Genomic DNA, 12,922 nt, shown 5'->3' with positions numbered 1-12,922 from the left:
GGGACATGCTAAGGATATAAAGCACCATTCCAAGGCCCTGCTTTGGAACTTGGACAGATAGCTCCAATGGCTCCCGAGCTGCAGGGCCATCCCTCAGTGAAGGTGTTAACTGCAACTGTTGTTTCAGAGAACTCAGAGGTTCACATATCCCTGACTGCTCCTCTTAAGATGTAGGATGACAGCCAGACTGGGGATTAGACAGGGGATAGTTAGATTTGGGGTTTAAACTAGAGGGTCATTAAATCCCTTCCAACCCAAACAACTCTATGCTTCTCTGACTGCAAGGCCAGCAAGGCCATTAAGCAGATCTGAGACAAAGATATTGACTTCTTCCCTGCAGAACAGACCAGCTGCAGCAGAGGGCAGCCAAAGTAGGCTGGTGATTTGGGGACTCTTTCCAAGGGAGTCATGGCTGTAAATCTTGAGCAAAGGAATCAAATTTGGGTGCTACCCCGTACTGGGAGTGAAGGATCTCACACCTTGTTTTAAGAGAGTGCAATATTTAGCAGGGACCTTCTTTTTTTTTGTGGAGATGGTTTGAGAGTGTCTACCACATCTAGTTGTTTCATTTTCATGGCAGAATACCTTTGTTTTAATTAATACAGGCTAAATATTTGCTACCCTGACAGATCCAACTGTTTGTCAAAACTGCTGGGGATATGAATGTCATGGCACAGCAGGATCAATTCTGTTTATGTCCAGAGTTTTAAGTCCTGAAGTTTGTGGCTATAGAGAATAGACTTCTTCATGATTAGGCACTAGCTGAGCAGGGGTGTTTAGGGCTGCAGCTTTCAGTTTCTCTGAGTGCTCCTCAGTTAAGTGCCTTACCCAAGATGTCAGAGGAAGACTGTGGAGAAAGGCAAAGGCATCCAGGCTGTCCATATCCTTGGCTACTGACTTAATCTGTAGAGTGTGTATCTGTTTAGTATTTTTCATTAAGGATAATTATTCACAGAAAAACAAAGCATTACTGTGTTAGAGGAGTTTATCTGAAATGTCTGGAGTGTAAGCAGAGCTCAGACAGCTGTTAACACATCATTAGCAAGAGGAATACCTAGGAAAAGCGTTTTGTAATGAACTGATATCAACTAAAACTATCTAAAGCATTAAGTATTTTTAAAGTTTCCACTCAGAACAAAGGTAAGAGAGAAAGTAATTTCTTGGACTATTTTAGCATGACTCAAAAGCTTTAGTGCCATTATTAAATTGTGAGATGTGTGGTGGTGGAATTGTTTTATTCTTAAAAAAAAAAACTTTAGAAAATAATCAAGTAATTGTATTTATCAGATCAAATCCCAAACTGATTGCGCTTAAACATTTTTCTGTTTCATGATCAGGTTGGGTTTTTCTGAGAAAAAGCACACTGAGAAGCACATTGATGTTGAAATCATTCAAGCTTATGCTTATCAAATGCATGTTGAGTTCTTTGTGAAGATTTGATGCTTTATACAAACACTGATTATAATTATCAAGGACAAACAGGGTCCCCAGAAGGGTAAGAGCTGGAGAGCTGGTGTAATGTAGACCAGCTGCTGTAAGTGTTCAGGATGCCAAGAGCATAACAGGGTTTCCTTCAGTCCCAGCTGGTCTGCATGAAGGGAAGGGCTGGCTTGGAGGCTGTGACTTAGAGGCCTTCCCTCCTCAGTAAGCACAGGAATTCGCTTTTCAGCCCTGCAGCCTCCCTGGAGACAGCCCCAGGTGGCAGTGGGATGGGACATTGGGGATCACAGAGATTAGCCACGTGAGTGGCAGCAGGCTGCAGACATCTGAGTATTTAGCTGACTGGTATTAGACTCAAGAAGTCATTTTCATTTCTTGCAAAAATGTTTCTATCTTTATCAGGAGCTGGGAACTTTTATGTTCTTAACTGTGTCTATAAATACTGAAAACAGTGAGGATTTTCTCCTTTGAGACATCTCTATTTTTAAGAACACAGTTGGTAGTCACAGACATCTCATCCACACAACTGCTGTGCCAGCAGTAGCACCAGTGCAGGCGCTATTCCTGCAGCCCTGCTCGCCTGGAGTCACTGCGAGGGCCTGACTCCTCCCTGCTGGCACATCAGGGGTCAGCAGCAGCAGCTGGGCAGTACCCACAGGACCTAGAGCCAGGCTTGTCTGAAGGTTTGATCTGTGGATGGCACCTGTCACTGTTTCCTGCAATGGATCATTCTCTAACCAGGCTCTTAAAGAATGGCTAAAAAGGCAAAATAGGGGATTTTCTTGTGTTTTAAAATGTCACTGACATGCAGAGATCCCTCTAATTTCTAGGGGCTGCTGAATATGCAGAATTTATGCTCATATTGATTGAAGTTATCAACACGCAGTGCTGGCAATGCCTACCAGCACCAGAACTGTATTTACCACCAGCACCTCCTTGCTGTACCAGTGATCTCATCTTTAAATGTCTCATGGGAAGGGCATAATTGGCTCTTTCCCCAAAATCACCACACAATAACTATTAGCACAGCAGTTAACTAAAAATTAGTAACTGCTGAGATGTAGTTTTGTTTGGTGTAACACACACAGGCGAACGCACATCCCACAGGTCGTGCGGGGCGTTACGAGGGACCACTGGGGACCCCTCAAACAGGCCTCGCCTTCCCTTTGTCTCCCAGGCCCCCAGGTGGGCACCACCTCCCACCACAACACTTCCTGAAAAGCCTAAAATCACAGGATCACAGAATTGTTAGGGTTGGAAGGGACCTCTGGAGATCATCTAGTCCAGCCCCTGCCAAGGCAGGCTCACAGGAATGTGTCCAGGTGGGTTTTGGATGTCTCTGGAGATGAAGATTCCACGGCCTCCCTGGGGAGCCTTTTCCAGTTCTCTGCCACCCTCAATGTAAAGTTCTTCTTCATGTTGAGGTGGAACTTCTTGTGTTTTACTTCATTGCCTCTGCTCCTGTCACTGGGCACCCCTTAAAAGTCTGGCACCAGCCAGGCACTTCAGGCTGGACGAAGGTGAGGGGAGACCTCATTTCAGTCTTCAGCATCCTCATGAGGGGAAGTGGAGGGGCAAGCAGCAATCTCTCCTCTCTGGTGACCAGTGACAGGAACGAAGGGAGTGGCTTGAAGGTGAGTCAGGGGATGTTTAGGTTACCTATCAGGAAAAGGTTTTTCACCCAGAGGTTGGCTGGACACTGAAACAGGCTCCCCAGGACAGTGGTCACAGCACCAAACCTAAGAGAGTTCAAGAAGCATTTGGACAACATTTTAAGGCACATGGTGTGACTCTTGGGATGTCCCGTGCAGGGCCAGGAGATGTATTTCTTGATCCTGATGGGTACCTTCAAACTCAGCAAATTCTATGGTTCTGTGATCCTCTTGGCACCTGCCTTTGACATACTTATATGCATTAATGAGATCCCCTCTCGATTTTCTCTTGACTGAACAGGCCCAGCTCCCACAGTGTCTTCTCATACGGGAGATGCTCCCGACTCCACATCATCTTTGTGGCCTCTGCTGGACCCTCTCCATAAGTTCCTTGTCTTTCTTGCACTGAGGAGCCCAGACCTGGACACAGTAAATGAAAGCGAGCACAAACACACGCAGCCGAGCACTAACGCTGTCTGGCGGCGGGAAGGACAGGGACGGGGACACCCCCCCGCCACCGTGCCCGCGCTGAGGGGCGGCGGGCGGCGCATGCGCGGCGGAAGGGGCCGGGGGCCGCCGCCTCCTCCCTCCGCCTCCCCGCGGGCCGGGCCGGGGCGCGCAGGCGCGGCGGGGCCGGGGCGGGCAGGGGCGGCGGGGCCGAGCGGCGGCGGCGGCCGGGGGGAGCGGCCGAGGAGGTTCAGCCGCGCTCTCGCTGTCCCTGTCCCTCCGCGCAATGTTGTTGTGAGCCCCGGGCGGGCGGGAGGGGAGGCAGGAAGGAGCGGCGCCCCGCGGGAGCGGCAGGAGGAGGTGGAGGAGGAGGAAGGGGCCGGTGGGTGGGCAGGCGTGTCCCAGCGGCCGCTCCGGCTCCATCGCCGCCAGCCAGCCCGTGAGTAGCCCCGGGGGCCGGCGCCGCGCTGGGAAGGCCGCAGGCGGGCGGAGCGGGCGGGCGGGCCCCCCTTCTTCCAGCCCCCTTTTGTCTGCGGGTTCGGCTGCGCGCCGAGGGAGGGGAGAGGGAGGGGAGGAGGAGGAGGAGGTGGAGGAGGAGGGAGGGGGCCATGTTGTGGCAGGTCACCGGGCGGCGCGGGGCCTGCGCGGCGGCCTCGCCGCCTTTGTGTCCGCCCGGGAGCGGCGCCGAGGTGGGGACAGAGCGAGCGCCGTGAGGGGCGGCGGCGCCGGGGGAGCGAGGGAAGGACGGGCGGCATTGTGCACTCGGGGGGAGCCGAACCCCGGCCCGGCGGGGTGTGCGGGGCCGGGTTGGTGCCCGGGGGAGCGGGACAGACGGGGGCGGACGCAGCACCGGGGTTACAATGGACTCCGGCTCGGGGGGAGCGGAGGCAGGGGCGGCGCTCGGACCCCACGGGCCATTGCGTGGCTGGGATCACACGGGCTTTGTTCAAACGTACGAAAAACTTGTGTTATTTTTTTAGTACTCTTAAAGATAATAACCGCTTCCTGAGAGTGCAGCGAAAAGGCCAAATGCCTTTGGTAGCCGGTGGCACACAATGAAGCGGTAGGGTTTGATTCTGCTTCAGATCTGCCTGTGCAGACCACAAAAATAGAAAGTTGAGGAAAATGCCTCCTGTCCTGAGTCGATCGTGCATACTGCGAACAGTTTGGGGTTAATCTCCGTGGCAGTTATTGTGCAAAGATTTTCGGGTTTTGTTTTGGCGTTGTTTTCTTTCATATATTTCCTAAGGTCAGATCCTTATTTCTTTAAGAGAAAATATTTTTGGGACGGTTTATATTCTTCTGGTTTACAGTTTGTAGCAAGACGGCTTAATACCAAAATGTGCAGCGTGTTTGAGATGTGATAAAGAGCCTCTTATCACCTGATTTCCGGATGCTTTTTTTCTGAGCAATTAGATGTGTATGAGCAATGTGAATCAGTAAAACTCTTAATTCGCCTAATATTCCCTCCATATGCTACATGTTAACAAAATACTTTGAGGTTTATTTTACTTTCTCTTTGTTGCATCTCCACTGAGAGATCAGGCCTTCATAGTTTCAGTGAGCTGATGGTGTAGCTCTTCAAGTATGTGGGATATGAATGCATTCGAAATATAATTACTATGCTATGTTACCATTTTTACACATAAAGCATAGTTTTGTGTTATATTTAGTCACGTATAGGTTTAAAACCAGATGTTAACAACAGTCGCAGTTTTGTTGAGAAGCTGAGGGAGATGTTGCCTGCTTTGCTCAACAACTCCATGTCAACGCGAGTGTAAATGTGCTAGCGTTGGGAGCAGTGGGAGAAGGAAATTCGCCTTAAAAGGGAAATGCTAATTTAGTGGTGGTATCGTTTGGATTATATGGGTGGAAATGACACCAAATCACCTGACAGTTTTCTGAAGTGTTCAGAGTTGAAAATTTGGAATTTGGCCCAGCAGAACGGTTAGTAGGCAAATGCATGTGAGAAACTGCTTGATAATGCACATTCTGCAGTATATTATGTGGATGTTGTACAAAGGGAAGTCCGTGTTATTGGAATGCTCTTTTTTCTGCATTAATAAGAATGGTTTGTTATTTTTTTTCCTGTAGTATCACTCTGTAGTAATAAATCTTCTTCTGTGTTAGGGATGTTGGCACAGCGCTGAGGCAATTGTAATTGTATCTGGTATCGTGATTGAGCTAATAGTGCAAGCAGTTGGTTGAAAGAACTGGGCTTGCCTGTCTTTTTATGAGAAGATGCCTCTTGTTATGACAGTTTATATTAAATCTTACAGTGGATTGTGGAGTACGCTGAAGGCTTCATATAGTTGTTTTCCTTGGGTGTTTCTCTGCAATGTTCTCGGTGGGCCAGATGTTGCAGATGTTTAGGGCAGGTGTGTTAATAGAACGTCAACTTGCTGTGAACTAGATTGATTTTTAAACAGCACTTTCTAGTTCACTTTTAGGTATTGCCCCCTCTCCTTCATTTAGTGATACTTGAGTGTATACAGCATGTGTAGAAGCATTCTCCTTGATAAATTAATATTTTTCTTTTTTACAGTGGTTTCCAAAATCCCAGAATTGTTAGCAAGTAAGCCAATAGAGGGTTTGAATTCCTACTTGTATGTCTTCCTGCTTTTTTTTTGACTGTGGAATTACATGAAAATTAACTGTCTATTGCACTAAAGAAAACCCTAAATTCTCTGGAATGTTAAATTCTGTGTTGAGAATCTCCTGTAAAATGAGCATCAATACATTGTATTTTCTTTTTTCAAAGTTTGACAGAAATTCTACAGAGGAAACAGCATAAGACAGTAGACATGATGTATAAATGCTTCTCTTTGTGTGTATCAAAAGTGTAGGTATGTAAGAGTTATCAATCTTCTTTCTCTTCAAGTAATTTAGGTGAAAATGTTTGCCTTGTTTAATTGCAATTTCCCCACCCATAACATAACTGTCGTCTTGCTTATTCCACATAAGCCAGTGCCCAGACCTTTGTCTTGGCAATGAGGAAAGAAATCTTCCCTTTAAAAGTTCCTGTAACAAATAATACAATTGTGTAGTGTTGCTAGTAGTGAAGTTGGAGGCACTTCACAGTCATATAGTGGAAAAGCATTTTAAATTACATCAAAACATGTAAAGGATTCAGTTCTAGCTGCTTCAGTGTCATTTCAAACAAGTTATATGAAATTTATACAGTGGCTTGCATGCTGAAACTTTACAGCAAGATTTAGTTTTGATCTCACTCAGAGTACCTGCTGTGACTTTTGGAATAGAAGGCAAGAGCTGATGTGTGAAATGTTTAGCTTACAAATAAAGACCACTTATCTCTAAAGATTATATTTCATTATTGCTTAACAGTTACTTTTTCTGAACATGGTTATTTAAGTGTAGTTGTAGGTATGTAGAGGAAATGTATCTGAGGAGGTTATGACAACCATCTTAGGAGTTAAAAAGGAAATGCCTAACTCCATAGCAAAACCATCTCAGTAATAAGCCACGTTTGACTTTTTTGCCAGTCTCTGTATATGCATTTATTTGCACTAAACTTGAGTGTGATATGATTAGCTGTCCTCGGCACGCTGTGCTAAAAACATATCTGCAACCTTTCTAGGCAGGCTTATTTTTTGACACCACATATTTGTGTACCTTGGACTAAGTAATCTGGTCTACGTTTTGTAGTTGTGATTATTTTAAATTTAATTTTTCATACAACTCCAGGATAGACTACCTCTTGCTTTATTGAGGTGTTGGCAAAAGTGTCAGTTACAGGTAATAGGTCTGGTTGTCTGTCTTCCCATATAATGCTTTCAGTATGTAAATCCTAGTGGAAGTAAGTGGAGTCATATCAGATCTATGTGTTCATAACTTTGCTCTTAGATTTCATCCATGTTTTTTTAGGAAGAATTTTGGGTTATGGGATTGAACTAGTCATATAGTCATTTTGCATGGTTGATAAAAAGTTTCGTGTAGAATTAGATCATAAATCTCTTCACAAAGGAAGTGAGTTTTAAAAAGCTGCATTAAATTCTGTAACTCTTCACGTGTGTATTGATTAAATACAAAGTTAGACTTACTGGAAATTACCTTGTGTAATTGATCTAAAAATAAGGAGTCTAGCTTGACTCATATATTTCAAGTATCCTCTCTTTGTCTCCTCTGTGATATATATTGCTTAAATTTTAGTTCTGGCGTGGTACAGTGATGAGTTAAGCACATGGTCTGAAGAAGTTCCAGAACTCATGTTACCACAGTATTTTGACAGTAAGCAAATATCTACTGTAACAATACTGATAAGGCAAAATAGCTTTAGATCTTGCATTACTGACAAAACCAAGATTTAAAAAAATACTCCTGCCATATACTTGTCTATATATTATATTTTTCCTTAAAGGTGTGACATTTGGTAGTCTGTAAGACTCAGTGAATAAGGCAGAACTGTGTAGAGGGATTAAAGGACTGGTTTATTTTGTCTATATTTGAGATCTAAGTGTTGTAGTCTGATTAAATATCTATCCACATATGTTAGATTTTAATTGGATTTGCCACTTTCCTTTCGCATGAAAAATAAGACATTTCTTGGACTTGAATATTTTTTCTCCTTTAAGAAGTACTTATTTTAGATTGTAGATGGTATTTTGTGGTTTATTTATATCCATTCAGATACTAAAAGGCTGATAATACATCAGTTATGGTAGATTAGGAATGTGTGGAGATTAAGTGTGAGTGTTCAGGCAGGGACATGTGTTTTTTTCCTGAGAGGACATTGTCAATACCAGAGTGTTTTGCTGTTGTCATTTATAATTGTTTTAAGCCAAGTCTTAAATGTTTCAGAGTAAGCTGATGAATTTAATTTTAATCTGAGTCTAAAATATTTGTTCTGTGAAGACCCCCACATGTACTGCTGTGTGGGTTAGAGACAGTTAATGTCAATTACTGTGTTAGAATGTTGTGTGGCTTAACACATTTGAAAGAACTATTGAGGCTGGTGTGTAAGAGTGAGATGTAGTTCCCATAGAAAAGTTAGTTTTCTGTGTTACTTTGATACATAGTCTACTAATTATAGAATCAGACAGAGCAGTATAACAGAATTAGTGGTTTTACACATCGTGCTGAGTAATAATGTAAAAGAAATTGCTGCCTTTGTGATTGAAAATTGTATTTTGATTTTTTTAGCAGGGAAATACGTGGGCAAGCATTTATAATGTATGGAGCTCTACAATTTTAATATGTTGTTTTGTAAAAACCTCAGTGGTGCTTTTTTTTCTTGTAGAGTCCTAGTTTGACAGTGGTATTTAAGATTTAAAGTTTAAATCAGTAAACATATTTCCCAATAAATATTGTTCTTGTATTGTTTGGACTTTTTTTTTTTTTTTCCAGTTCTAATTATAAGAGCTATATATTTAAAGATATGTAGGAGAGCCTTTTTTGTTATCAAAAGTTTTTCTTTTTAGCTTTCTTTATGGAGTGAGCATTTCTTGTGTCCTCCTAGGCAGAGTTGAGGTGTCCTGGCTGGAGATCAGAGGAAGGATGCATTTGAATGCTGGTGTGGAAGCCAGTGGGGTTGGAGTAGGGGTTGCCCCACCTGTAGCAGTAGCTGCAGTAACATCAGGGCCCGGTTCAGGTAGAAATACTCCTCATACTATCCCTGTAACTGTGGTGTCAGGTACTTCCAGTATCCAGGTACCCCTCAGTGGATGGTCTCTGTGCCACAGTTGGAATTTCTTCCAGCAGCAGGCTGGAGGGCAGCTGTGTGTCTGGCAAACACTGCTGGCCCACAGGAGATGGCATTCATATAGGTCATACAGTAGGTCATAGATTTGTTTTTCATTGAAACAGTTGATGTGTTTTGTGTCAAATCCACATCTTTAAGAACAGTATGTGTGAATTAAGCTGATTTTTTCAATGCTGTAATAATAAAACCTAAAACTTGCCATTCATTTTGTTAAAGCAGTTATACATGAAACTGCATAAAATAATTTTGAAATGTTCAGTTGGAACCATTTTTTTAACATACATAAGCATATCATATTTTTCTGAGTGCCTGTTTTTTATCAGAATATGATAAAATAATTAGTTTTGAATTTATGCTAAGCAATTGGTTCAGTTTGAAAAGGCACTCTCTCCTGGAAGGCTTTATGTGAAGTAATATGCATTTAGTACTGAGTCTTAGTTGTTACACTTAGAGATGAGAATGTTTTATTCAGGTGAAATAGAAGTAGAATTGAGTGTAGATTAAAATGTAACTCTCCTTTTGCAAATGGTAACCTAGAAGAAAAACAAAATTCAGTTTTAAGCCTTTTGCCCTCAAATGTTTGATGCAGCTTCCCAAGTTTCCTTTAAAAACTTGCGTTTGGATTTGAAGGTATCCTTTCTCCCCCAGGATTCTGGTAGCATGCCACAGTTTAGGTCTACAAGGAACTTTTTGCACCTTCCCAAGCCCAAGGATGTAGGGACTGTACTCAAAATTGTAGTAAGTATAGGAGCAAATGTAAATAAACAAAATTTGCTGACCTTACAAGCAGGAATGCCTGTTCTATCTTCATCTTCTTCTTCACCTGTTGTTTCTCATTCTTGAATTTCGTTTGGCATTTTGTTTCTGGCTTTCCCTTTCACTGTTTTCTTCCTCTTATATTGACCTACATTGTAAAATAGAAAACCTTTCACCTGACGTCATGCTTCATGCTGTATCACATTCTTTATTGTGCAGAAGCTATAAAGCACTTTTGTAAATCTAAAATTCAACAATATTTTATTTGTCCATTTGGATGCACTTCCTGAGAATGAAAATGATGAGTTTTTCCTTGCTAGTGGAAGTTGCACAGTTAATGGTGCTGATTTTCACTACCATTTCTCCATGCTGACATGTTGTGTAGGTAAAATTATTCACAGAGAAGTAAGTGCTGAATAACAGTTACATCTACCTTCTGCCACCTACTTTCCATCCCTAGTGATCAGAGCCATGCCTTTATCAGCAGCTTTGTTTAGTTCAGTCAGGTCCATCCAAATACTTCTGGATTCCTCTTGCAGGTGAATGTCATGAACCTTATATGTGTTTTCTGGTAACTTGAATGGGGGATGCAGAGGAACTACTATTAATTTTTTGAAGTGCTTCAGTGGTTCTGTGCATTATGAAGATTAGGTGAAGGGGAAGCTACTTTTTGCTGTGCATTATCCATGTGGGAATAGTAGTTTTCAGCTTACTGTAATCATCATCTTACTTTTGTGCCGGTTTTTGACTCGTTTGCTCTCATTCTTCAGTGGCAATATAAACCAGAGAAATCAAGGGCAGACCAGGGGACTTCTCCATTTCAATTCTTTGATTTGAGTTCTTTGTACCAGTGTTCTTTGGGATTCAGTTAAGATGGAAGTTACTGTTTTGTTGGAAGTGTTTTTGGTTTTTTAGGGGGAGTTTGTTTGTTTGTTGTTTTGGGGGGATTTGTTTTTGAAAACTATAGAGTTAGATGTACCAAAGAAATGGGTTTTCTAAAGTCTGTATTTATGCAAACAATGGAAGGAGTTTAGCTGGGATTATGTTCTGTGTCTATACACAGACTGTGTAGGTTAATATATTAGAATTTTATTGTGCATTCAAAGAAAAAATTGAAAGAAAACTAATAGAAGCAAATATAGTAGATAAACATCTTGTAATGTCTGATGTTCAAAGAATCACTGAATGATTTGGGTTGGCAGGGGCATTAAAGATTATCCAGTTCCAACCCCCCTACGCCACCATGGGCAGGGACACATTCCCCTAGATCAGGTTGCTCAAAGCCCCATCCAGCCTGGCTTTGCACACTTCCAAGGGTAGGACAGCCACAGCTTCTGTGGGCAACTGGTGCCAGCAGTGCCTCACCATCCTCATGGTAAAGAATTTCTTCCAAATACCTGGTATAAACCTGCCCTCTGCCAGTTTAAAGCCATTTACCCTTGCCCTATCCCTCCATGCCTTGGTCCAGCTTTCCTGTAGCCCCTCTGGGTACTGGAAGGTGCACTAAGGTGTCCTCAGAGCCTTCTCTTCCCTAGGCTGAAGAACCCCAGCTCTCCACCAAAACCCCAAGAACTTCTCCCCAGCATTGTGCTCCATCCAGTTTTCCAGGGATATGTTGCAGCGTGGCAGGGTGGTAGAAAAGCTACAGCCTTCTTTGAAGCATCTCCTTCAGCAGCCACTCGGAGTAAGGCCACAAGAACAGCTATTTCAAGTCCATGCGCACACACACACCACAGGTAGCTCGGCGAAGGAAAGACAGGAAGGATCTTTGTATGATGCATTCCAGCGAAGGTTTATTGCATCCACCACGCCAAAGGGATCAGGAACAAAGACAAGACCAGGTGCAGTGCGCAAGGTTAAGTAGGGGAGGGCACAGGGGTGGTACAAAGGGCAGGGCAAAGGGCACTGGCTTACAGGGAGGACTGGGCTGGCCACCAGAGGTACCACAACCAGTGAGGAAACAGGGAAAGGAGAAACCAGGGGAAGTTGGGACACATGGGGAAAGGATCTGGGATGGATCAGTGTTAAGCAAGGGTCCATGCAGAGGGAGTCCTTTCTGTCCACCCAGGTGGGGAAAACTCTATGGTAAGTCTCTCCAAGGCAGTGCTCTGGGGATTTCCCTGAGGGGGAAGGATTCACAGGATTCCACAGGGATAGTCTTCTATCAAGTAAATCCCATGAGCCTGAGGCCTTAACTGGTGATTTCAAGTTAATAGAGAATATGGAAAAAACGGATATCCACTTTCATACCAGAAGATACGTGATACTTTTTGACTGACACTGGATGATACATAGAAGTTTGTTGAAAGAGTTGTTGTTGCCAGCAATAAGACAAATAGATCAGCTTGGCTGGAGTCACTAACATTGTGAAGAATCTTCAAATTAGTTAAAGTGCTAAAGAATCTCAGTAGGAGAATAAGAAGTTGATAAATATTCTTCTTTAACTGCAAGACATGAACTCCTGGGAAGACTAGTGAAACATTATTTTGGTCTTCTGAAAGCCATCTGAAATATCTTCAAAAGAACTGAACATAAGGCAGACAATGTCTTTAGTAAAGATAATTACTTGTCTGCTAGGATATTTAATTTTTACTGTGGATAAAGTCTGAGGAATTGTTTGTCAGTGTCCCTGATAAGGGATTATTGAGGGGTGAACTGTGGGAATTATCACTGATGTGTCAATAGTTGGAAGGCAGTTCATACCATTAATAAGATGCTTTAACTTTTGGTCAGCCCTGAAGTTGGATTAGATTATTCCTTCCAGCTGAAATATTCTAAGTTAATTCATGGTAACACTGGAGGAAATATTCTAAGTTGAAATATTCTAAGTTAATTCATGGTAACACTGGAGGCATTTGATAGCCCAGAGAAAGATCAAGTAGGTTATCCTGGAGATCCATGGTAGTCT

At 43.0% G+C, this 12,922-nt stretch overlaps 1 protein-coding gene across 2 annotated transcripts in view; it reads left to right on the top strand.

Moving 5' to 3' along the window:
* Positions 1-3,933: 3,933 nt before the first annotated feature.
* PUM2 (pumilio RNA binding family member 2) overlaps positions 3,934-12,922 on the top strand; it is a 71,256-nt gene continuing 62,267 nt past the window's right edge. The window contains exon 1 of one of the 2 annotated variants that reach the window (XM_053937086.1): positions 3,934-3,978. The gene's annotated coding sequence lies outside the window, so the exon portion shown is untranslated. Of the gene's footprint in view, positions 3,979-4,209; positions 4,229-12,922 lie in introns of those variants that run through there. The other variant, XM_053937087.1, reaches the window with a different exon arrangement.

The sequence above is a fragment of the Vidua chalybeata genome, chromosome 3 (assembly GCF_026979565.1).
Source record: "Vidua chalybeata isolate OUT-0048 chromosome 3, bVidCha1 merged haplotype, whole genome shotgun sequence".
NCBI lineage: Eukaryota > Metazoa > Chordata > Aves > Passeriformes > Viduidae > Vidua > Vidua chalybeata.
This window is presented reverse-complemented; position numbering and strand designations above follow the sequence as displayed.